This window comes from Lepidothrix coronata, unplaced genomic scaffold, assembly GCF_001604755.1.
Source record: "Lepidothrix coronata isolate B3197 unplaced genomic scaffold, Lepidothrix_coronata-1.0 Scaffold247, whole genome shotgun sequence".
In the NCBI taxonomy this organism is placed as follows: domain Eukaryota; kingdom Metazoa; phylum Chordata; class Aves; order Passeriformes; family Pipridae; genus Lepidothrix; species Lepidothrix coronata.
The window spans coordinates 980,501-1,003,876 of record NW_016690427.1 but is presented as its reverse complement, the minus strand read 5'-3'; the positions used below and the strand labels follow the sequence as shown (position 1 = coordinate 1,003,876).

General features: G+C 36.5%; 1 protein-coding gene across 5 annotated transcripts in view; it reads left to right on the top strand.

Annotated features, from left to right (window-relative positions):
* Positions 1-23,376, top strand: part of F3 (coagulation factor III, tissue factor) — a 52,659-nt gene that overhangs the window by 22,838 nt on the left and 6,445 nt on the right. The window lies entirely within an intron of this gene.

Below are 23,376 nucleotides of genomic sequence, written 5' to 3'. Positions count from 1 at the left end.
ACTTTTTTGGGATTTCCTTTTGGCAAAGACTGTACTGATGGGGTAGCATATCAGCAAAAGGAATTTCAAATTGTCAAATCCCTTTTGGTTTGACTGCACAGTAGGCTGTATATTTTGGCATGAATTTAACAAGTACAGAAATAGAATGCTCTCTCAGCAATTGTATGGCATGCCATACAATATTCAGCAAAACAACACAAAAAGATTGAGAGGATACATAAACAAACCCATAAGCTAGAATTCTGCAATTTTCCCAAAGGATACAAATGCCTATTTCCCATTAAATTAACAAGTATGGATTTTCCATATCCCACATATAGCTTTGCCCTGTAAATATGTTTTTAGAGTCCCTATAGGAATGGCTTGTGAGATCCCCTGCTCAGTGGTTTCCGCAATACGTTTTTTAATTTACTTGTTCTTGAGCAAAGAGTCAATAATTGAGAATGCTACAGACATGAACTACTGCTAAGGCTATTATTGGGATTATACTGTCACAGATGTAAGTAAAGAGAATAAAAGTTTCTGGTAATGCACAAGATAGTAGTACTGAGCTCCTACTTTTAGATGTTCATGGGGAAAAAAAGAAAAAGGAAAAAACCCAAATCAAGAAAACAAACAGGAAAAAAAAACCCACACCAAAAAGCTCAGTGAGATATACTTCTGACAGAGCAAAAATTTAAAAAATCTGCGATTATTAAAAAAAAAAAAAATCAGGACATGCATCAAGTTTCTATTTCATAAAAAGAATTAAATATTCTTCATACTGCTCTCCTTTAGCAGTTAAATTTTCTTCCATGAAACCTTGTAACACAGTCTTGAAAAATGAATAATGAGTTGTCTAGAAAAATTAATTTTCTGAAAATTTAAAGAACGTCCATTTTATTTTTCTGAGCAGTTCACCCTTCTGGCATAATATTGTGCTGTAGATGTGTCACTTTGTGACCTTTCAGAGTCCTGCAGTTAATTCTGATTTTGTGCTGCTATTTAATAATCTCAACACATGGGAAAATCTTCCTGATAATATATTGATAGTTTGGGGGTTTAGTTATGATTGATTCTTTTCTCTTTTTTCTACTTTGTCATTGCACTTTGGCTACAGGAAGAAGAAATTACTTAGATCTATTTCTACTTACTCTAATGAAGCACACTTGGTCTTAGCAGAGATATACTAGCACAAATAACAATTAAAGCCAGAATAAGTAATTTTGGCAGAAATTAAGCTATTAAAAGAGTTCCTTGTGAACAGGACATGTTATGATACATTCACTCTAGAGATTTTTCAGAAACAGAGTTAGGCAAAGAATTAATTTGACCAAGAACAAGAAACTTGACCACGCCAAGAGGACTGGCATTTACTATGTCAATACATACATCAGTCATCAGTATAGGAACCTGATACAGCAAACAACTTCAAATGCAGCTGGACTTCATAATCCCTTGAAAAATAAACTGATATGAGCTCATCTTTATGGGTAAAGCAAACCATCAGAGGTCAAGGAGCATTCCACAGAATCAGTTATGCAAAAGGAACAAATTGTACCCACCTATGAGCAGGCGCAGAAAGACAGACTGGAACATTTCCCAAAGTGTAGGGGAAAACTGAGCAGAGGAAAGATAGCAAAGTATAATCAGGCCTAAACCTCTCCATGATGGTACAAAGAAAAGATTTCTAATGATTTGTCCTTCCTCTTTGCTTGATGGGATTCAGGCTGCCCAAGACTGAACAAGTTACTGCCATTTAGAGAAGAGTGCCAGTAAGCTATGAGGAAAGAGGGGTATGAATAAAGCCTAAACCAATACTATATTTTCAACAGAGAGCTGGGATGCCATAGGGCATTACAATTCTAATTCACTAACTTTTTGAACCTTATTACCTCAGGACTAAGCCTTTCATACTTAGAATCATATAATCATAGAATCAGCCAGGTTGGAAGGGACCTCTAAGATCATCAAGTCCAACCCTTGATCCACTACCACTGTGGTTACTAGACCATGGCACTAAGTGCCATGTCTTCCTGACTAAAATAAACTATTACTAAATTACATTTCCGAGATTTCAATATTTATTATGAAGCTTTCAACAACACAAGTTGTTTTTACAATCTGCCTTTCTACAACATTCTGACTGATTTGCTCATAAATTGTGAAACTTTTTTATTTGTATATAGTACCTTTGTCCAAATGACACAGGTTTCATTAGACGCATAGACAGAATGCAAAGATGCATGACTAGATTTTTTTTCTTTCATCTGAGATTAAGTTACATGAGAGGTGCCACTAAAGCTGTTTCTGCAAAGGAAACAGCCCAGACCAGTCCTAGAGGTTTTAAACTTCCAGCTTAAAGAAGTGTCTGAGTAATAGCATCTGCCTCATAAAGACGTTTTGCCATTGTGAATAATATCAAGCATTATAAAACCTATAATAATATTTACATCTAATGTTCTGCTTTGCAGTGACTGTTAAAATTTGCATCTTATTACTGATCTCTAGATTGTCTAGTTTCAATTACCAAGCACTATCTGGCATCATAAGTAGGCTTAAGAGAGTCACCTCTTCTGCAGGCAGTTTCTTTTAGGATAGCAGGAGTTGTTTCTTGGTCTCCACATCAACAAGAAAACAGGGAGAATTAATTTATTATTGAACCAAGGAGGGCATGTTTTTCTATTCTGAAATTATTCTGTTATTCGACTCAGTATTTCTGTTGCTACATTAAAAAGAAACAGTAAACTCTCCATTTATTGCTTATTGTTTCTAAAAATGACACTGGATAGTGACGAAAACCAAATGGAATAGTTGAGTAATTAAAGAAAGTAGAACAATTGGAAGAGATCATAATTTTTCTGATTCTGTGAGTCAAATCAGTTCATGTGTCTAGCCAGGAAAGAGACTGAAGGTATTATAAAACACAATGCTGTTATTTTTCCTTTTACTCTTCAGCTGGAAGGAAGGACTACAATTATTTCTCTTGTAATCACTAGCATTAATTGTGTCTCTAATACAGTACCAAAACATTTTAAATGTGAGTTGGTGCTACCATGATCTGATCTATGGTGAGTCAACTCTGGGAGCTAAGCTAGTAGAAAACTTATATTATTTTATATTATCAGTTTTCTGGCAGTTTTGCTGTCAAACTGTTATGCAAAATGCTTATGCCAAAACATATAAGGAAATAGGGCTGTAGCAAAACTAAATTACCTTGGCTGAAGTAATTCTGGAGCTGCACTTTCACTGTAGGATTGATCTGATTCTAACATCTGCAAATGAAAGCATCTCTTATGAATCTATTTACTTTGTGCAACAAGAATGCCCTTGCAGATGACAATAATTTATGCCCAGACTTATAGGTTATTTTCAGCAAGACACAGCCAGCAAACAGCTAGAGATGTGCAAGTTAACGCTAAGCTTGCTTCTCAGTGTATCTGTAGCAATGATGTTATAGAACTAAAGAAACATAGCATATTAGGAAAGTTCCAAGCTTAAGGAAAAAAGCTATGTCAAAATTATTTTTTAATGGCTTCAGGGATGAAGGCAACATTCAACTTTGCAACGGCAGCAGAGAAGATTCCAAGAATGAATCGGTGAGGGACTAGTCAAGTTTGAACAGTCTTGGTGCAGTACATGGGGTCTTTGGAGCATGCTAGGAGCTGTCAGGGGAGTGACACAGGCTAAGAGAGCTCCACCAGGCTGGAGGTCGAGGTATTGTTCTAGACTCAAAATGAACAGCGTAACTGTGGAGATGGCTGTGGCTCTGTGACTGAATAGGGGCTCTAGGGTTCCCACCTCTACCTTACTGCCTCCCAACATCTTCCTCCTCTCCAGACCACAGTGCAGGACTTCTCCCCAGCCCAGCCTACTATCTTATCACCCACCTTGTCTCCCTGCTGTAGCACATCACCCACTGGTGCCCCAGGCCCTGCTCAGCTCTGCTGCGTTTCCTCCTCTGGCTCCTTCCACCACTGACAGCATGTGAGACACCATGCGAAGCAAGAATCTCTTTCAACAGTGCTAAAGCTTGTGATTATATTTGAGATGGCTCTTTATGCAACCAGTGCAACCAGCTCAGAGAGGTGTCACACACCATCAGCAGAACAGGAGGAATGCACAGGCACTGGAGCCCCACTTGAGCGTTGCCTCCCCAAAACCCCTCAGCACCCTCTCCTGCACCCTTTCAGAGGCCTCATGTCCTCATGTGCCACACATCAGCAGCTGCTTAGCCCTGTGAAAGACCTGGAAACAGAAAACACAGCAGTAACAACTGGTTTTAGTGCTGTTGTGTTTACAGCATTCTGTTCTGCTTTCTAAAAGCTGTGGATGCCTGAGCCAGGGGAATTCTTGTAGCCAAAAAGAACCTTTCCAAGCTTTACACAGAGATGATAGGATCAACACAAATTATAGAAAAACAGGGGGAAAAATAAAACCAGGCTTGACTGGCAATGGCTTTTTACTGACCCAGTTTTAGTTTCTGCCCAAACTAGCCACTAAAGAAAATATCATAAAATCTTTCTGCATAGAATTTGTGTGTCGTGTCAGACTGGGCTTCAACCCAGCCTATCAACTAAACAAAACACTTGCTGCACGGTGTTTGTACATCATACATCGCTTGCTCCAAAATATTTATAGAACAGATCTATGCAGTGGAAGGCTACAAGTTCTTGACACAATTAGTTTTCAATTGCTCCATTTAATACCACCTGTTCACTCACAGGTAAGTTAACCTATTCCTTTTACCAAAATTCTCAGTGCTTTTGAATTTAAACATTTTTTAGTATTTTTCCTTATATGCTTATATTATGTATCATGTTAATACATAATACCTTATGTATTAGCAGCACTTTTTACAAGTGTTTGAGACAGTTGAAAGGGATAAAGAATGGCCAAAAAGTGACTGTTTCAGTAACAAGAACTTCAAAAGACTACACAACTACAGAGCAATTTTAAAATTCTAGAGCTATTTTAAATTTAAAGTATTGAATTAAATTTTCAACTCATAAGAAGTTGTATAACTGCTGAAGACAATGGAACTAACATGAATTTGGTTAATCTGAGGATCAAGATGATAATGATACAGGCAAATAGCCACCTGTGACTTTAGATTTTGTTGGTTTTTTAATCTGGTCGTATTTTGAAATTGTGAAACTTTCCCCAATCTCAAAATATTTTTGTATGCATTGATCTTCTGTGACAGAATACTGAAAGCAGAAGAACAATATTTAAATGAAAACATTTGCACATTTCTGAAGAAACTGTGCAAATTTCCTCATTTAGAAAGCCATGTGTCAGACAATTCTGCTGTTCAGAGATGTGACTCCACTGACCTGGGCTTCCCTGTGACATCATTCTCAGGAGTGGCCAGTCCAGGAGAGAAAATTATTCTCTTCAGTTTGGTCTTGGAAAGCTAACCACAGAGAAAGCATTCTCAGTGCTCACATGCAATATCATTATTGCCTTTGTGTTTATGTATGCAGTCGCACTATTAACATTTCGTGTAAGAATTTATTTTCTAATTCTAAACAAAGGAATCTGAGGATCAGCACATCACTTCCACAATATTACTATATTTTCATCTGGAAAAACCATGAAGTTGCTATATTTATTTGCTCGAGCATTCTGAAAAACAGTTTAGAAAAGAACTTCTAGGCTTCAGATTTTTAAATAGAGGAAAATTTGATGAGCATTACAGGCATACTAACCTCTCTGAGTGAGCCTTCATCCTCTCAATATCACTAGAGAGTTTAAAAAAAGATATCTTGACATTTTTAATTTAAGTATTTGAACAGCTTTCACTTTTTGCCATATTTAGTCATTAAAATAACATTGTCCAGTGTGAGCTGCGGGGTCACAGGTTTGGTAGCCAAGGAGTGTTCTGTGGAGTTGTTAAGTCCTCTGGTTTTGAGCACATTGTGCTCATTAGACAGTAGTTGCATGTGACCTGCCACATTCAACCCCAGCCAGTGTTAGAAACTCCACTTAACACATGTAGTTGTATCCACAGCCACATTTCTATTTCACTTCACTTTTTAGTGCCACACCCCTTTTCTTACTATATTCCAAGACTGAGGAGTCAGTGAAACTTTATGACCTCTGCATCTTCTCTTCTCATCATTAGGAAATTAAGCACACTGGTTACAGTAGAGTATTCTGTGTATAACAAGTGCCCTTAAAGCAGACTGCATCTTGCAGCAATAGCCTACCTACACCACTTGCAAAATAGTTTCCACAGTGCTTTTCATAGTAGTAACTAGAGTCAGTTGACAGCACTAGTAAACAAATGGCCTTCTAGCATGGATTCCTCACTGCTTGAAATAAAAAAACTTTGGAGTTAAACAAATTTCCTCTGAAAAAGGACCCCGCTCACAGTGTCACATCATCACAAGCAATGAAAGAGCTGTTTCTCATGCAGCCTGCAAACTTCCTGAACCTTCTTGCAGTTGTTCTCTAGCCTCATTTCAGAAATGATGTAATTTTCATAGTGATGGCAGATAGCCAACTGCAAAAGTTAGGACTGAAGAACCAATACATTTTGGTTTCAAATGCTTTCATGCTATGATCTGTCTGCTCTCCAGGTAATTCCTATGGATGTTCCCTAGAATACCTAAGAAGGTAAGGATAAGAACTTCTCTAAGACACCTGTAACTCTGAGAAAGTTTCAGGAATTTATGAAGATTAGAAAGTAGTCATAACATCTTTTTATCTTTTACCTAAATAAGTTCTTTCTTGGGTGTAGATACAATTCAGCTGTTTCATAAAGGACACATGTATTTGAATTTTGACATTGAAAGTTCAGACCAAATTCTGAATTCTTATCGCAGTCTTTTTTACATGCCTCCAAGGTCTATCAATGTTTGTGGAATTGCACATGAATAGAAATCATACCTCACTCCCTGGTCTGCCCTGCCTTACATTACAAAGTCAATACCGCAGTACAAACAAGTGGATTGAACACACAGATGTGTGTATTTAGATTAATTAGCATTCAACTTTAGCCTAAATTATGAGGTTAATCTCTTCCTGTAGAACCATTAAAATTAAGAGATGAGGTAAAAAACCTATTCAGGGTAAAACCAAATTTAAGCATAAGAACAAATGAGTGCAAAGTGACTATTAGTACTTTTAGGCTGATTCTCAAAGGAATTAGGTAACTATTAGAGTAGTAATACTTTAGAACAGTCCTATAATAAGGAAAAAAAAAATCAAAACCCAAACCAAATGTTCCTCATGAAATTGAGCATTTTATGAAAGATTACATGATTTGGCATCTGCAATAGTCTCAAATTCCCACAGCTCTATGTTCCAAATTTTTTTTATATACATCCCAGCTATTAACATTGTATAACAGTATATTCATCTTACAATCACAGCAAGTATACTTACTGTTGCCTTTTTGTCAAAGCTTTTAGGGAAAGTATACTTAGGAGTAAAATGAAACTACAAATCAAGGGAAAAGTGGTATTATAACAAAGTCTTGTTAGACTTCTTCCAACATATGCCTTTAAAGTATTACCATTAATAAAGTTCGGTGCTGTGGTCATAGTTAGGCTATGCTGAAGAATCCTTTGAAAGGAAGATACTTGAAGACAAAAGGTAATTCCCTAGATACTGCAGACAAAGGCAACAGTGTACATTAGGAATTAAATCAACAATATGATAACATTAAGTCCTTTTTAGTGACAATTAGTCTGGTTAAGTTGGAGATTGCTGCACGGAAGTGTATTTCAGGACAAGTTCCGATTAACTCCTTTTGACCAGCCTTTGTTGACCTTCCAATGAATCATTCCAGTCATCTGATTAATTTGTTTTCTCTTTATCTCTTTATCTACCAGGCTGTCTCAAGTACTCCAAGGAGAGATGAGATACTTAGATACTCCATTTTTTACTTTCTGCTTGACTAATCTGAAAGCTATATTAAAAACAAAATCATCTTCATTCTTCTATGACTATAAAAGGCTGAGGACCAAAAAAATCTCTGTGATTATTTGGTATATAAGCAGGTATGGCTGCCTATGTTTCCATACCACTATGAAGCTAGCTAGACATATCTACTGTTGTTAATCTATAAAAAAAAACAAACAGAAGATAGGTGACAAACAAACCACCAAGGAATAAACCAAGGAATGAAATCAAGTCAGCAAACTCCAGCCAGGTGTTTTGGGCTAGACTGCACAATTTACATAGAGGTCTGTGTTGAGGGTGTGACTCAGCCACATTTTATCAAGCAATTGCCACCACACTGTCTATTATAGTTACATAGTCTTTTTGCAGCTCTGAAACTAGCCCTATTTCTCATCCTGTTCCCCAAGATGAGGAAAGCTGGGGTACATGGAGTTGACAAGCCCTAGTCTGTCTGGAGTACATTATTATTAGCTCACTGGAAAAAAAATATGGTGAGTCCCCACACTACACTTCGCAACATGTCCTTGTGCAAGAAACTCGCTCTCTGTACCCACCCATACTTATCTCTAAAATAGTCTGTTGCAATTTTTACTGAAGGGCAAGGTGGTACTTTATGAGCAGACGCAGCACACAAGTGTCATTAAGCAATAAATGCTACCTTGATCATTTCCCTTATTAGTGCCAAGAGCTTTTAATCTCTTCAGTGAAACCTGTGTGTATTTATTATAACAGTACACACCCAGAAGTGTCTCACTGAGGTTATGAATCCCAATCAGCATTACAATAAGTAAAATTTCTCTTATCTTACTAAGGTGAAACATTTCATATTGGTCTATTTGACTCATGGGAGCAATGAGACACAAGTTCATTCTTTTGTCATACTATTTTAGTATTTTATTTCGGGTGATAAGCAATTCCTTGGGCTTCAGCCCACTTTGATCACACAGATCAAATGACTGCAATTTACTGACTACAAATATATAATTTCTGTTAGAGTGATGAAAAATTTTGTTTTTAATTTTATCAACGTGCTAAGATTAGAACTTCAAGTGTCAATCATGATGCAAGTTATCTAGGTTAACATTTAGATTTATCAGAAGTCATCAAAAGCCCTATAACTGCAGTATTGGTTGAAGCTATTTCCTAATATGGTGAAATGCTTGAAGTTATCACTGAATTTAAGTTTGTGACAGTTTGCTCACTGAAGCAAGAAAACTGCCAGGACTGAGCCCTAACCTTTCAGCTGTAAATTGGAGGGGCAGAGCTCTTGGGGCAGCAGCTGACCAAAACTGATGACATGGACGGTTCTTTTCCTACAATGCTGTTATCTTTTCCCCAACCCGAAAGCTCAAAACCTTGTAAAATTTTGCTGCTCAGATTTATATCTAACCTGCTCTCCATGGCCTTACAGAGGCTCAACTCATACTAGTAAAATCCTTTGTGTATTAAAGACTTACAACATCGCTTCAGAATCTTGTCCGTCTGGTGACATTGCAGTCTCTGCTAAAGATAATACTTCTTAAAGAAGTAAACTGGTTTTGACAAATATTTTATTAATATATCTATTATATAACAAATAATTCATTATTCACCATAAGAAATACTGGGGCTGGCTGTAACCCAGTACACGTTGTTGCACAACTTATGCTATTAAAAAAAAATAAAATCACAACACTCTGAAATTCCCATTGCACATCTGTCAAGAATTCCTGCTTTAGGTAAGTAAAATAATTCTACAACAGTGGTCATACTAGAGTACAACAGAAAACTGAAATAAGTGTGATAAATCTATAATATAAGCCTACAATCTAAAATTGAAATGTACTATGTATCTTCTACTGGCAGACAGGTCATCTCCTTTCGGTTCATAAATAACAAACTTCTTTAAAAAGTTGATCCTTTAAAACAACAACAGGGAGCCTTGGTATAAAAGCTGGTATGGGGGGAAACGTTTTGTTGAGAACAACCTTTGGTTGGCTATAACTATCCCTTGTTCCAGTTCCCTGAACAATTAGCAGATCTTTAATGTTCCTAGAAAAAGATTAATTAATACTTCTTAAAATCCTTACCTACTTGGCTAGCTGTCTTGGCAGAAGATCAGCTCATCCTCTTTTGATTACATTCTGCTGATCTGAGCATATTTACAGTATGGTGAGGTTTTGGCCTGATGTCCTAGGATTATTTAGGATACAGCCAAGAATGTTGTACAATCATTGTGCACATCCTGCAGTGACAGAAAATTAAATGGGAGCTATAGGCTATGCCTTTATTCTCATATTTCAAGTCATGGCAATACAGATTTTTTTGTTGTGGTAGAGATAAACAAAGTCTGAAGAGCATTGAAAATGCAATTATAATGTTTTTGTAGAGGAAACAAATCTCAAGCTTTGATTGCACTAAAAATTACTTGATGGATGACAGTGGTAAGTAAAATTCATCTGATTAAAAAGTTATTTACATTTTAATCAGTGCCTTTACTCTGTCTTCTTTACACTGTCAGTAGAAATCTTAGAGTCATAAAATCCTAAATGGTTTGGATTTTTCTATATTTCTGTATTTTGCATGCTCATTGCTCTATTTCTCTGTCCTTAGAGTGGACCATTAAAAATATAATTGTTGATAGAACTGAAAATTTTTAAGTTATGTATAGATTAGATAAAGCCACTTACAAATGTAAGGTAGCTGCAGTGTAAACTCCACTTATTTCACTAGTTTCTTGTTTGCCACCACACAGCCCCACCCCTGCTGCAAACAAAACCATACCTCTAAAGGCTTCAACACAATTCTGTGGCTCTCATACATATACTGGAATAATCTTCACTATGTTCTTCACTGTTCAAAAGCAGTGAGATAAATACAATGAGATGAACTGTATAGCTAAAAGCATTTTCTTTGTTTTTATCAAGTCAGAATTCATGCAATGGGGGGGAACTCTAATACACAGTGCTGCTAAAAGGAGAATGACTGGTTTGGTTTGGACAGTCTTCAGCTAAATAATATTGATTCCACATGTGTATAATATCACTTTTGGAGATATTCTTGGAAATTTATTCCTTCAAATTATATCTGTTTATTTTTCTGTCTGGAAGTACCCAGATAAATCAAGATGTTATTCATGGGGAGTTGTCCTTTTTTGTCTTCTAAAAACTGCCTTTCAAAGAAAAGAGAACAGGGACTAATAGTTGTAAACAGAAGTAAAAATAAGGAAGCAATAAAATCATGCAGCAAATAAGCAACTGTCACCAATACAATAAATATAATAGCATTCATATGACTTCGTGGCCTACTTCTATTCCTCCTCATAGAAAAGCAAAAAATAAAATAGTCCAAACTGAATTAACTAGATACACTTTTTCCTAAATGTCACAGGCATTAATAAACCCAGGCCTGTTTCTTCTATGCCTCACAGTTCTACAGCCATTTACACATTAAAAAGTGTGTGATAACACTTCAGAATTGTCAATCTCGTATTCAAAACTTTGTACTAGGTAGTTTGCACAGACACTAGAGTTTCTGAGAGCATGTTAATTAGAAGAGGGAATGGTAAGAGGCATTTAACACAGATCAAGTTAAAGTAGGATCCAGCATTGCATTAGGGCATGACAAAGTGTCCTAATGTGCTGAAAAGCCACAATCTCCAAACTTCCCTATTTCTGATGTCATATCCTCTTCTTCAGAAATCCTGTGTCTGCTGCTGTTTGTGAGGAAATACATCAAGCAACATTTCTGCTCCAAAAAAAAAAGGACAAAAAAGAAAAGTTCACTTGGCCTCAAATAAAGAGACCAAATGAAAAGCAAAAAATATCAGAGTTTTGAAACAAAAATCTAGCACACAGTTCTGGTGCTGATTACTGGTGAGGTTGGATTTATGCTGAAAATATTTGCTAATGTAGTTAAACCTGTGCAACTTTCTTCGTCACAGGATTTCTCTATATTTGTTTCCATATGCCAGTCTTGCTGTTACAGTTAACTTATCTGGAGCAAGTAAACTATACAGGAAATAAACAAGTTAAGAAAAGATCTAATGAATATATATTTTTTCTTGTATTAATTATTCCTGGCTCTGAAAGCAAATTATTGTAAAACATTTCACGTCACACTACTGTTCTGGTGTTGGTTAGAGTTTGAGAACAATAAGGCAGAATAATTTGGTTCTTCAAATACATTATGTGCTGTAGAATTTCAGAGCATCAAATCAAAACATTTGAAATAGATGTTTTGCACTAAGCTCATCTGTCAAGCTGAGAATGGCACTTAGCAATACCTCAGTGCTATGTGTAAATAAGATTAGAATATGTGTTCTTTTAACAGAGTTGCACAACTATATAAAGATTGCAAATAAATTAGAACTATGTGATCTAAAACTCAGTTCCAGGTTTGACAGGTTCAAACTTGTTATGAACTACATACCTTCAAATTATAAATCTAGGTTGTAATTGAAAAATCTTCTGACAACTTCTCTCAGATCTAGAGAGAATTTATGCCTGTTTAGTAATGGAAGGTAGTTTTTGATCTTCCTCAGTAGTACACACTTTAGCATTCAACTAGCAGTGTAGAAGGAAAATCTCTGAACCTAAAGTAGGACACAAGCAATTGACTTTTATTTACTATCTTTCTTCTGAAAGCACTGTTGAAGCAAAATTAGTAAAAGGTTGAGTCACTCATCTTCAAGTCAAAGACACTTGAAAGAAGACAAAACCAAAATGTCATTATACATTAGGGAATAATTCCAAGACTAACAACAAAAATATTTATAAAGCTGGAGTTGGGTTTCTGGGTATATCCAGCTCAAAGTTATTTTTTGCAATTAAAAAATGTCGTTAATAGAAAATGAAGTCTCTGGACAAAGAAATATTTTGACAGTGAAGCTGGATTTACACTGAAAATGTTTGCTAATATAGTTAAACCTGTGTAATTTTCTTGGTCAAAGGATATCTGTATAGTTATTTGCGTATTCCAGCCTTGCTCTTAGAGTTCACTTATCTGGAAAGAGTAAGCTATACAAGAAAAAAGCAAGTTAAGAACAGATGTAATGAATATGTATCTTTCCTTATATTAATTACCCCTGTCTCTGAAAGCAAATTATTGTAAAACATTTTACCAGAACTACTGTTCTGAGGAATAAAGTTAAGGATACAAAAATATCTAATGTTAATTATATCTCCATTGCACTTAACAGTCTCTGTTATTTGCAACTTCTCTACTGACAGAGAGAGAACTGGAAGAGTTGGTGGAACAGACCTGAAAGGAGATGGAGAACTCAGCCGGGTAAAGGCAATTAAACCTCACAACTAATAGGGGAATTAGTTGCTGAGCAACAACTATGGAAACATATGGAACACAAGCTGTATTTGCCAAGTGATCAAGGCAAAATGTAGAGCTATTATAGACACTAACCTGAGTGCCAGTTTAACTTAACAGCATTTTTCACTGCAACATTCGTTTTTAAAGAACAGAGTTTTCTTTCAGAATTAAATTAGATCAAGTTACGAATGTAAGTTACAGAAGACAGAGAAAGGGGAGATGGCAAAAGAGACTAATAAAAGCTGGTTCTCTGCCTGCCTTTATCAAATGGGAGTCTACACTGCTGATCACTGGCAAATTATCCAAAGAAGCAGAACAAAACTTGCCTGTTTCTTTTCTGGCAGCAAGAAAATGTGCCTCCCTGTGCACTTCTCTTAGTTTCTTTTGACTTCAAATTTCTTCTGTGCCATCGAATCTAAGTCCAAGAAAATGTCCGACTCCATCCTTTCTTTCAAGTACCCCATAAAAGCTTTTGTGAGTCTAGTATTTTTTGTTTCTCAGATTCCTGTTTCAGATGAAACATTGGGCATTGCATTAGTCAATTCATGGGCAAAACAGGCCCTATTAAGATTCAGAAAATGTCTGAGTTCCAGTTCCTAGTGCTACATCCTTTCTTTCCTGAAAATGGAAGTGTCATAATCTTTATCATAGGAAGGTTTAGGAACTAGCACAACCAATGAAAGAGAAGATTCTTAGTGCATGCTTAATTCAAAAACCTTGTTAAGAATCAAAACTTTTAGTTGTGTATTTTACACACCACTACATGATATCCGAATTAATTCAGTCAGTCTTTTCAAACAAGTAACAAAGAATAAACACTTACTGAATTTGAATGAGTTTGAGAATCTGTAAAATATTCACAAACAGAAGGACTGGATGCAATCTTTCAGATTCTGAGGTCATAGCTTTGGACTCAACACAAGATAGCAAGTCTGGATATAAGCAGAATTATACCATAAGAGCTTAAATACTATATCAAATGAGTTTGGAAGCTGAAATCCAACCAATTCTAGCCTCTGTTAATGGAATTTCACCTCCCCCATTGAATGTCTGTCTCTGCCTGGCAGTACTAAGTGTTTGAAAAGGCAGCACCTAGGGTTCAAATTCCTCCTGAGATTTTAAAATGCCAAGGTGATGCAATCTCAGCTCAAGCTTCTGCTATTTGTCAAGAAGTGCCTATGTCAATCATGCTTCTCAGAATAAGAGGAGAGAGGGAGAAAAGGATCCTGTGAAACATTTGAAAAATGCAGTCCAAGTTCGCCTAGCCAGATTTTATGTTTAATTGAAATACTTTGAAGATCTTAAAACTCTAACAAAGTTATTAACAAAATAGAGTAATATTTAAGATTGGAACTGGGTAATCTAGATAATGATATAGTCTTCTTTTTTCTAAAGCATTTTGGGAAAATTTATCAGGGCTGATCGTGAAAAAAAAAGCAGGAAAGTGGAAACTCTATCAAGGACTGCAACAGCAGGTCCACAGTCTATTTTACCCTTCTTGGGACTGCTAATTGATTGGCCCACTGTTACCTGCCTTTAGTGTCTTGCAATATCACACAGCATTATATTTGATAAAGAAAAAGATTAGCATTGATGCTACAGATTATTCACAGGGAAGGGCAAAGCTACACATATCTAGCTAAATCTTTCCCAATCTTTCTATATCTTTCAAAAACTAATATGCTACTAGCTCAGAGAGCTGTTATTAAGTTGGTACTCAATGACCTTTATTGGCACAAAGGCATCTATGCAGAAACTATGCAAGTTGTACAGTCATTTTTTTCCCCTGCATATAGGACCTGCACTAGAAAATGGGAACCACCTCCAACAAGATTAACTGTTGGACGTACCTGTATGTGATTCAGCATGAGCTATACTGAGCTGTATCTGTGTGTATCTGTGTACCCATATGAATGGAAATATGCTTCTGCATTCTTATCAGACCCAACCTTATTCTGTTTACTTCTCCCTTCTTACATCCTCTTGCCAAAAGACAAAGTGAAAAAGAAGTAGCAATTGCATTGATTAACAGGGGAAGATTATACTTGCTTTGCATACTGTTTAAACATTAGGCTTATTGGTTTTCTGAGGAGTTAGGAGACACACAAATCTAGCCATCCTGTTTGGAACCCTCTTCTCAAACAGTGCACCCTGTATATGCTGAAGTGCTGCTATTACTCTGTTAAACTGAACTTCATTACATAAGTACGAATTTTATTTTCATGAGCACAGCTCAAGGACATATGAATTGGTCATTTCTCAAGTTGATAAGCATCATGTTTCTGAAATTTGTATGTCTTTGTCATGCATTTTGAATTCAATTGCACTTCTGTTACACAAAAAGAATATGAAATGCCACTTAAATGCGGTGATGGAAAATGCTGGGTTTGGTTTTAGTTTTTTTTAAACCAGATCTAGTAAATAACTTGCCATATAGTGATTTAGAAACTATTTTTGGAAATGAAGATGTAAGTACTGTGTAATAAAATCAATTGTAACTTAGAGGCCCAAGGAGAATAATTAGTTTGTCCTACTCACTATAACTTCTAGGTTTTGGTGATGATTAGGCCTCTCTTTTGAAGGGATGTCTTCTGTGCATCCTGTTCAGGAGAATCTGGTTCTCAATGAACAGTCTGAGGCAATTCTCAAACTCTTAATTCTTCTAGGTCATCATCCCAGATGTAGAAGATGTTTAGGGACTGTTTATTCATAAGGAGGACCTGGAAAATCCTTCTTACAGAGGAATTTTTATTGCAGAATTACAATCTGTCCTAATGGTGCAACAGATTCTATCTCATCAGATGTTTGCAGTTTATTTTGTCTTGTATGTTATGTTCTGCTAAAAAGAAAAGGAGACAAAGAAAGAATGAGAAGAAGAAGCCTGCAGTAAAAGCAGAGAATGGGAGATTACTGAGAAGATCAGGGAACGAATATAAAGCCAACTCTCCTAACTGAGTTTAAAAAGAAGTTTTTTCTAAGGATCTAAAGGGACTCTCCAAGTTTACTGCAACCCATGAAAGACTGTGGAGAAAAGAGCAAACACGGAGGGCAGGACTATGTTTTGTAGGAAAGAATGAGTAGGAAACTTTCATTTAATAAGAACTTACATTTCTCTTCTGTCTTATACTACATTATTGTATTTAAAATGTGAATAGTTCTGATGTTTGTCTAAATGCAAGTTAGTTTTGAGTTTATAAAAAAGAAGAGATATATAGTCCAACATGTTCCTGTGGGTCTCAGCAGGAGTCAGTGTGGTTTAGATGATGGAGACTGATTCCAGGAAACAAAAACTAGTCTGATGTTATTTTGAAGTTAAATGTCATGGGGAAAGAACAAGATATCTGGACTAAAAATCAGTTTTTCAAACTTAAAATCCTAGCCCATCTAGCTGTTAATAGAATAATCTGGAAGTAACTATTCTTTATGGGCAAAAGAACTGGAAATTCAGACTGATCAATGTTATTCATTTTTAGTTTTTGTTCTAAGGAAAACACTCAACATAAGAACATATTTCCTCTATGTACTTTACATTCCTTTCAAATACACTCACAAAGCTCTAAACCGAGCTAATCAAACAGCTACATGTTCAAAGTTAACAGTTTGGAATGCCAGCATTTAGGCTTTACAAGAGACCCTAACTTGATTCCTAAGACATTAAAATATAAAATATAATGACATAGTTATTTTTAAATCCTTGAGATTTGCAGGGTTCAACATTCATCTCTTTGCTACAAACCTCACAGCTTTTCTAGCTAAATACTGGTTACTGGATGTTTCCTCTCTTCCCTTCTTTACTAACTCCTAAAACAATTCACACAGTCACTAGATGTGCACTTTGTCAGCCCCCTGATATGGTGAAAGAATGCATTTGTGTGCTGGCTGCTGCAGGAGGATTGCTCCACACACAGGAATGTAATGCTTAAATCAGTGGTGCTGCATTAGCCTTTTATGTACTTTATTATTTTCTTTGTTCCTTGAAAACAAAATTTCAAGTCTGACACTGGGGGTATAAGTATACTAATTTTAGTAAATTTTATGTCTTATTTACACTGTTGTTTCATTTTTTTTAATAATGTCACTTTGCAGTAATATTTAATTATTCAGTAAGGTGTGAGCAATTATGTCAAGTTAAATAGATAATACACGTAGTGTTTGGATAGTGTTCTTTCCATTATGATTTTACTAAAGAATAAGATACAACTTTAGATATATTTTTCTGAACAACATACCATTATTTATTTTCAAAATCTCTGACCAAAAGCCTTTCTTTAATCACATACAGTAACTAATATATTATGAATTCATATTCAATATTATATTCCAGCTATCATTGATATGCTTCATTTTCCGAGGAAAATAGAAACACAAGTATATTAAATTCCAGTGATTATGATAATATTTTTTTCACTTAATTAATTGCAATAGAAACTTAGAAAGCTCAAAATAAAGACTGTACTGTGGCTCATACATGACAATTATTAGAAATCAGCCATTTCCCATTGTACAGAAAACTCAGAATTTTAAAGGCTGCCTCCAATCAAGGAGAGAATCAATGCTGACTCTTGTAGTGAGGTATAGCAACATACAGTATGCAGTGTGCAACACTGCTCAGTTAGTGTTCCCCAGGAAGGAGAAAAATGGGGTACTCTGATGGAATAGAAGCATGACAGAAAGGACACAGCAATCTACTGCCTGAAGCTGGAGAATCAAAGCCATATCTACCTGACATCCTTACTGGTGCACAGACTGTAATTCAAAATGTGTAATAGTAAAAAAAGTTCCCTATATACACCAGTCCTAACTGGGAACTTCCGATATTTTTTTAAAAGTCAAATCTATTTTTGATAAGCTCATTGACTCTCCTTGGGTTTGACACACATAAGCAGATTTTGGAAATATAATTTCAGAATTAAGTCTCCTGGGCTGTTCAACAGATGAACTGCACTGGTATAGCAGGCTTATATATATAATATAATCCAGAATTATTCTCCTACAGTTAAGCTGATCCACTTTTCAGTTATCTTTAATCTACTCACCCCCAAGTTAGTGATAAAGGCAGCATAAACAAAGAGATGCAGGATATTAAAGAAATTCTCAATTTAATTTTGCTGGTTAGTACAGAATGGTTTTTGTTGTATCAAATTACTCCAAAAGAGAAAGCTATTTTACAAGAGGATTAAACATTATAATAACAGAGTGCTGTTTACATTTTCCTCTCTCACAGTTCCTAAGTTTAATGACAGCGTAGAGATCACATTTGTTCAAATTTAAGCTTTGTTTATTTTACCCATGTAATTGCCTAACCTTCAAGACATGCTTACAGCAAATATTTTTAAAGAACACTGAATTTGACTAGCTCTACTTTCACTGAGAAGTTATATATGCCACATCTAATATTTAAAAATCACTGGTTTTTAACAGGTGGTGAGAATGGGAAATAAGTTTTTCTAACAGTTACAAATAACTGCCTAGTAAAACACATTTATTTCAGTCCTCAAATGTAAAGAGTCATGAGCTGAGACTGGATTCAATATGAAAAAAAGATGCAACTGTTAATGTACTTGCCTCCTTTTTATTGTCACTTAACATTTATATTGCCTTTTCTTTTTTTCAGTTTAGTCTCTTCCTCACAAACCCAAGGCTCGAGAAAAAAACCTAAGTAAATAAGGTCTGGTAGTTGCAGTTGTGTCTAGCGTCATTCGGGAAAGATAAATCCTACAAGAGAGATGCATGAGAACTGCAAGATCAATCGATGTCATTGAGATATTATGGGGTAAACTAAATACCCCAAGAACCTACTTCACAATTGTGGTGCAACACCTGGAATAAAGTGAAGACAGACAGAATCAGAAGCAACAGCTTGATTTGGCCAGCAAAAGCACCTTGGCACAGAGGGAATCGATACAGTTTAGTGTCTCTATCTCCATAGTTTCTGTTGCACTTCAATGACATTTATTATTACTTTTGTAATTGCTTGCCCTCTAGCAGGAGAGCATCACTAGTAAACAAACACAGCTGTACACAGCACTGCAGCGGTGCCCCACCACTCCTCTCAACGCAGCTGTGGTATTTCTGTTGACATCCGCTTTCTGAAGTCTTCTATGCATCATACTAACCAAAGCATAGTTTAAATTTTCATTTACACAATAGTATTTACCCCAAGGTGTTCCTGAAGATCACAGAAATTAAATGCACACAAATCTGCTGGTCAAATTCCCTTTTAGGAAATAATGCTGCAAAACAAAATTTCAAAAAGGATAATAAATGCATCACACATTGTTCTGTGAGTAAGAAATAGAAACTTGGAGTTAACACCAAAGCAATGATGACAAGTATGTGAAAGGCTCAAAGCCTCCCTCCCTGGGATGCCTCTCCCTCAAGCAGGCATCATTTCCACACAGGATCCCAAAGCCTATCCAGACCCAAAAACTCACATAAGATTTGTTCTTTTGCTAGTGTCTCTTTTTAAAGTATCGATATGACAAACGAAGAGATATGTGTATGACTAATGTGGTAACAACACAAATATTGAAAGCAGAATATCAGAAAAAAAACATACAAATATTTGCTTCATGATTTCTACTGTCAACAAGAAATTCATGTTGTCCATGTGATTCCCCTGTAAGAAACACCTTTTGCAGATTTCAATTTTTATATCAACTTTGCTTATTCATTACTTTTTTTCTGAAAGTGAAACGAAGATCCATTAATGTCAGAACTAGATTTAAATTTTAAACTAGTTCTATCCCAGTGGTACTCTGTTATCTTAACATGTAGTTAAGCTACATATGATCTTATAAAATCACAAGGTAATTTTAGAATCATAGAATCATTTACAATAATTTTGATAAAAAGAAAATCAGGGATGCACAAGTGATTCACCGTACTGGGGCTTTCACTGGTGTGGAGACTTCAGGAACAAACACAGCTACTTTTAGGTATAAATGTTGATTCTTCACTCCATTACACTAGTTAAGTGACATTGCTTACCACAGAGTAAGCATCAAAAAGGGAACTTGGTAGCAAATTTTACAACATTATACAAAGCCTCTTAATTAAAAATATTGTTACACTGTGGTTTTTGTGAGTCTGTGGGTGCATTTATAACGCGGCATTTGAGACAGCAGCTCTGCAAGAGAAATGTTGAGATATTTAAATAAGCAGGTACCAACTCAGAGATTGTCTACCTAAACTTTGTAATTAAATACAATTCACTGTATAATTACATTAAGTACTCTATCACATGGATCACTGAGACAAATTAAACAAAGATCTAAAATTCCAGAGAAATATCAGGAGCAATTTCATTTTGGAAAAAGCTCCCAGGGATTTCAGATCTTACTCACGAGTAAATTTTACACTATTGAGCATGACAATATTGCTGACTTTTATATTAGCAGGGAACGATGAATGTCTTGTGACATTGCAAAATTTCAAAACACTAATAAGTATTACAAAAGTTTACTTACATTTTACTTACAATCTTGCAAAACTATCAGCGTAAAGAAACCAATTTGTCACTGATGTCACCTGAGGCATTACACTTCAACAATTATATATGACAGTACAGAAAACACAGTGTTGCAATCGCTTTGCTAAGCAAGGAATTATTTTGTAGCTCTCTCTAAGTGAACCAGTTTAGAGACCTGGTAGGTCATACAGTAAAAATAAATACATGTATTTCTTTGAAAGAAAAAGGAGTTGTACAGATTTAGTTTTCTTCTTCTCCTCACTTTTCCCATAATCAATATGTGAATTGGTTCTGTAACATACGTATCAAGGGAAGAAAATCTGTAGAATCTGCTTGTAATCTGGCAAACCTTCCCAATGGTGAACAACCTTGACTCCATTCATTTCACCAGGGTGAAGATGTCACAGAGTGGAAGAGGTCATCTAACCCAAAACATGCAGCCAGGCTTGTGCTATTGCATGTCTCCCACATATTCTAAAAAATCACAGGAAGATCCTCCACCAATAGAAATGTTCCACTTATTTCAACATTTAAATAAATTAATTTGACTTTCATTTAGATGACTGTATTAGGAAAATGTGGATTTCAGCTTAGGAGTAATTTTTTTCTCTGCAGATTGTAAAATGAGCAGAGGATGACTAAAATGGTTAGAGACATGTACAGAAATGATGCTTACATTTTGACATTACACTATGGGAGCCAAATACTAAGTTTCTCGACAAATTGCCAAAACTCTATGTCAGCACAATGCTTGCCTGCATGTAGCAACATATGTTTGAAATAAGGTGCAATTTTTCTGTATTAAATGAGCTGCTAAATTACCATGACGTGGGCAAGAAATGTGACCAGAATGTCACAGTTAAGTCACTAGTTGCTGAGCAGAATTCCATGTAGGGGCATCAGCCCATGTCAGATACTGTGAGGTTCCTCTCACTGGAGCCAGGCAGTGCCGAGCAGTTGTCGTTCTCTGGTCAAATCTGCACTTGGGCCAAGAGGAGCAAGAAGAGCAGAGGCTGCAGCAGCTCCTCACCTCAGTACTTCTCCCTTTTCAGTCACGCCCTTCCCCTGCCAGCCTGATCTAGCTACACTGCCCCCTTGGCATGCTGTCTTTCCCCCATCTTTCAAATTTTCCCTTCGACTTCATTCTCTCAGAATGGTAACCTCGGTAAAGTTATCCAATTTCCTCTAACCACACAACTCCCTGGTAGGTAAACTGGTTTAAACTGTTTACTTTGGCAAACTAGTGACCTCTCCTCGTTCTGCAGCATGGAGAAGGACATCTAAAAGCTTAGTGCTAACGAACACTGAAATATCTTGCTGGCAACAGGAATAAGGTAACAGTGGTTACACCGGTTAGTCTGGACAGCATCTGGATGGTTCCTCACCTATTTCAAGTATGGGAGTTCATGGCAGAAGAGGTGGTAATGAGAAGGATGAGAAAGAGAAGGGGATCCTGAGATTACCTACATAAAAACTGGAAACCCCTGCTGACCCATTTTCTATCTTTTGTGGCGGAACTACAAGGAAATTAGGTGTAATTAAAGCCTAAAGGTGACCTTAAAGTTTCATATAAGCATCTCTTTTCTTTAAACAAGTGACTACTGTTTCTCCTTGTAAAGTCCTCTGAAAATCAACTGTGATCTTATAAGGTCACAATCTTGAAAAGCTAGACACACAGGATCTGTATTCTACACCAGGTTAAAAACATGCAATATTTTTGGCTGATGTAATGCTGGCATTCAACTACATAGAGACATGGCTGAAATTTGATCAAAAGCAGGGCAGGAAAATGAGAAGGTATATGGCTGGATTCGGTAATTTAGAAATCCAGGGTTTAGGTGTGCCTTGAAACACATTATATGAATTGCAGGCTGTGGTTGAAATAGATATTGTAGTTTGGTCCATATGCATTTATTCTGCATTATGAGGTGGAACTGCTTGCTTGCATCTAAGTATGTGTTAATCATGAAAATTAAAGGCAATTAAATATGAAACTTCCCAATTAGTCTCTTACCTATATATTCCAAATACATCGTACAAAGCAGCATCAAAATAAAAAGAAGAGTCAGCTTAAGACTGTAAGTTTATATATCTGCCTGAACTATGACACAGGTTCTACCGCATAGTCTGTTTCCCACCTTCCTGAGGCAGATCCCTGAGCTCAGTACGAACACAGCTCCCTCTAGAGCCTGAGTATTACACCCCTCCGGCTCCGAAGCTCGGTTAAACTGCTTAGAAAGGGAGCACCGTGAGAGCCACACACATCCCAGAGGGGCCAGGGAGCCTGGCACAAAGGCTGAGATTCAGAAAACCCTCTGTCAGAGGCAGATTCCCTGTTACCAGTTAAAATTGCATACCTTTCCAATGTGAGCTTGTAGGGAAAGGGTTAACAGGCCCCTGGTTTGTGGGAGAGGTGAGGTACTAAGCCCTGAACACTTGAAACTTACTTGGTGTCTGGTGTGACAGGTGAGCCTTGACAGGCGTGAGGGAATAGAGCATGTCATCTAGCTGAGCACCCGTGTCCGACGTTCTGCATGGAGAGGCAAGGACTGACATATTTAGACCTTCAAAATGTACAGGATCAAAGCTAATTAACCCAACATCACTTCTGCATGACCAGCTGCCTCACAGAGCAGCCCTTTCCGAGCTGGGGTGCTGTTTGCCCCTTGACAGCCAAGCCAAAGGTTGGCAGTGGATGAAACTGTTTATCC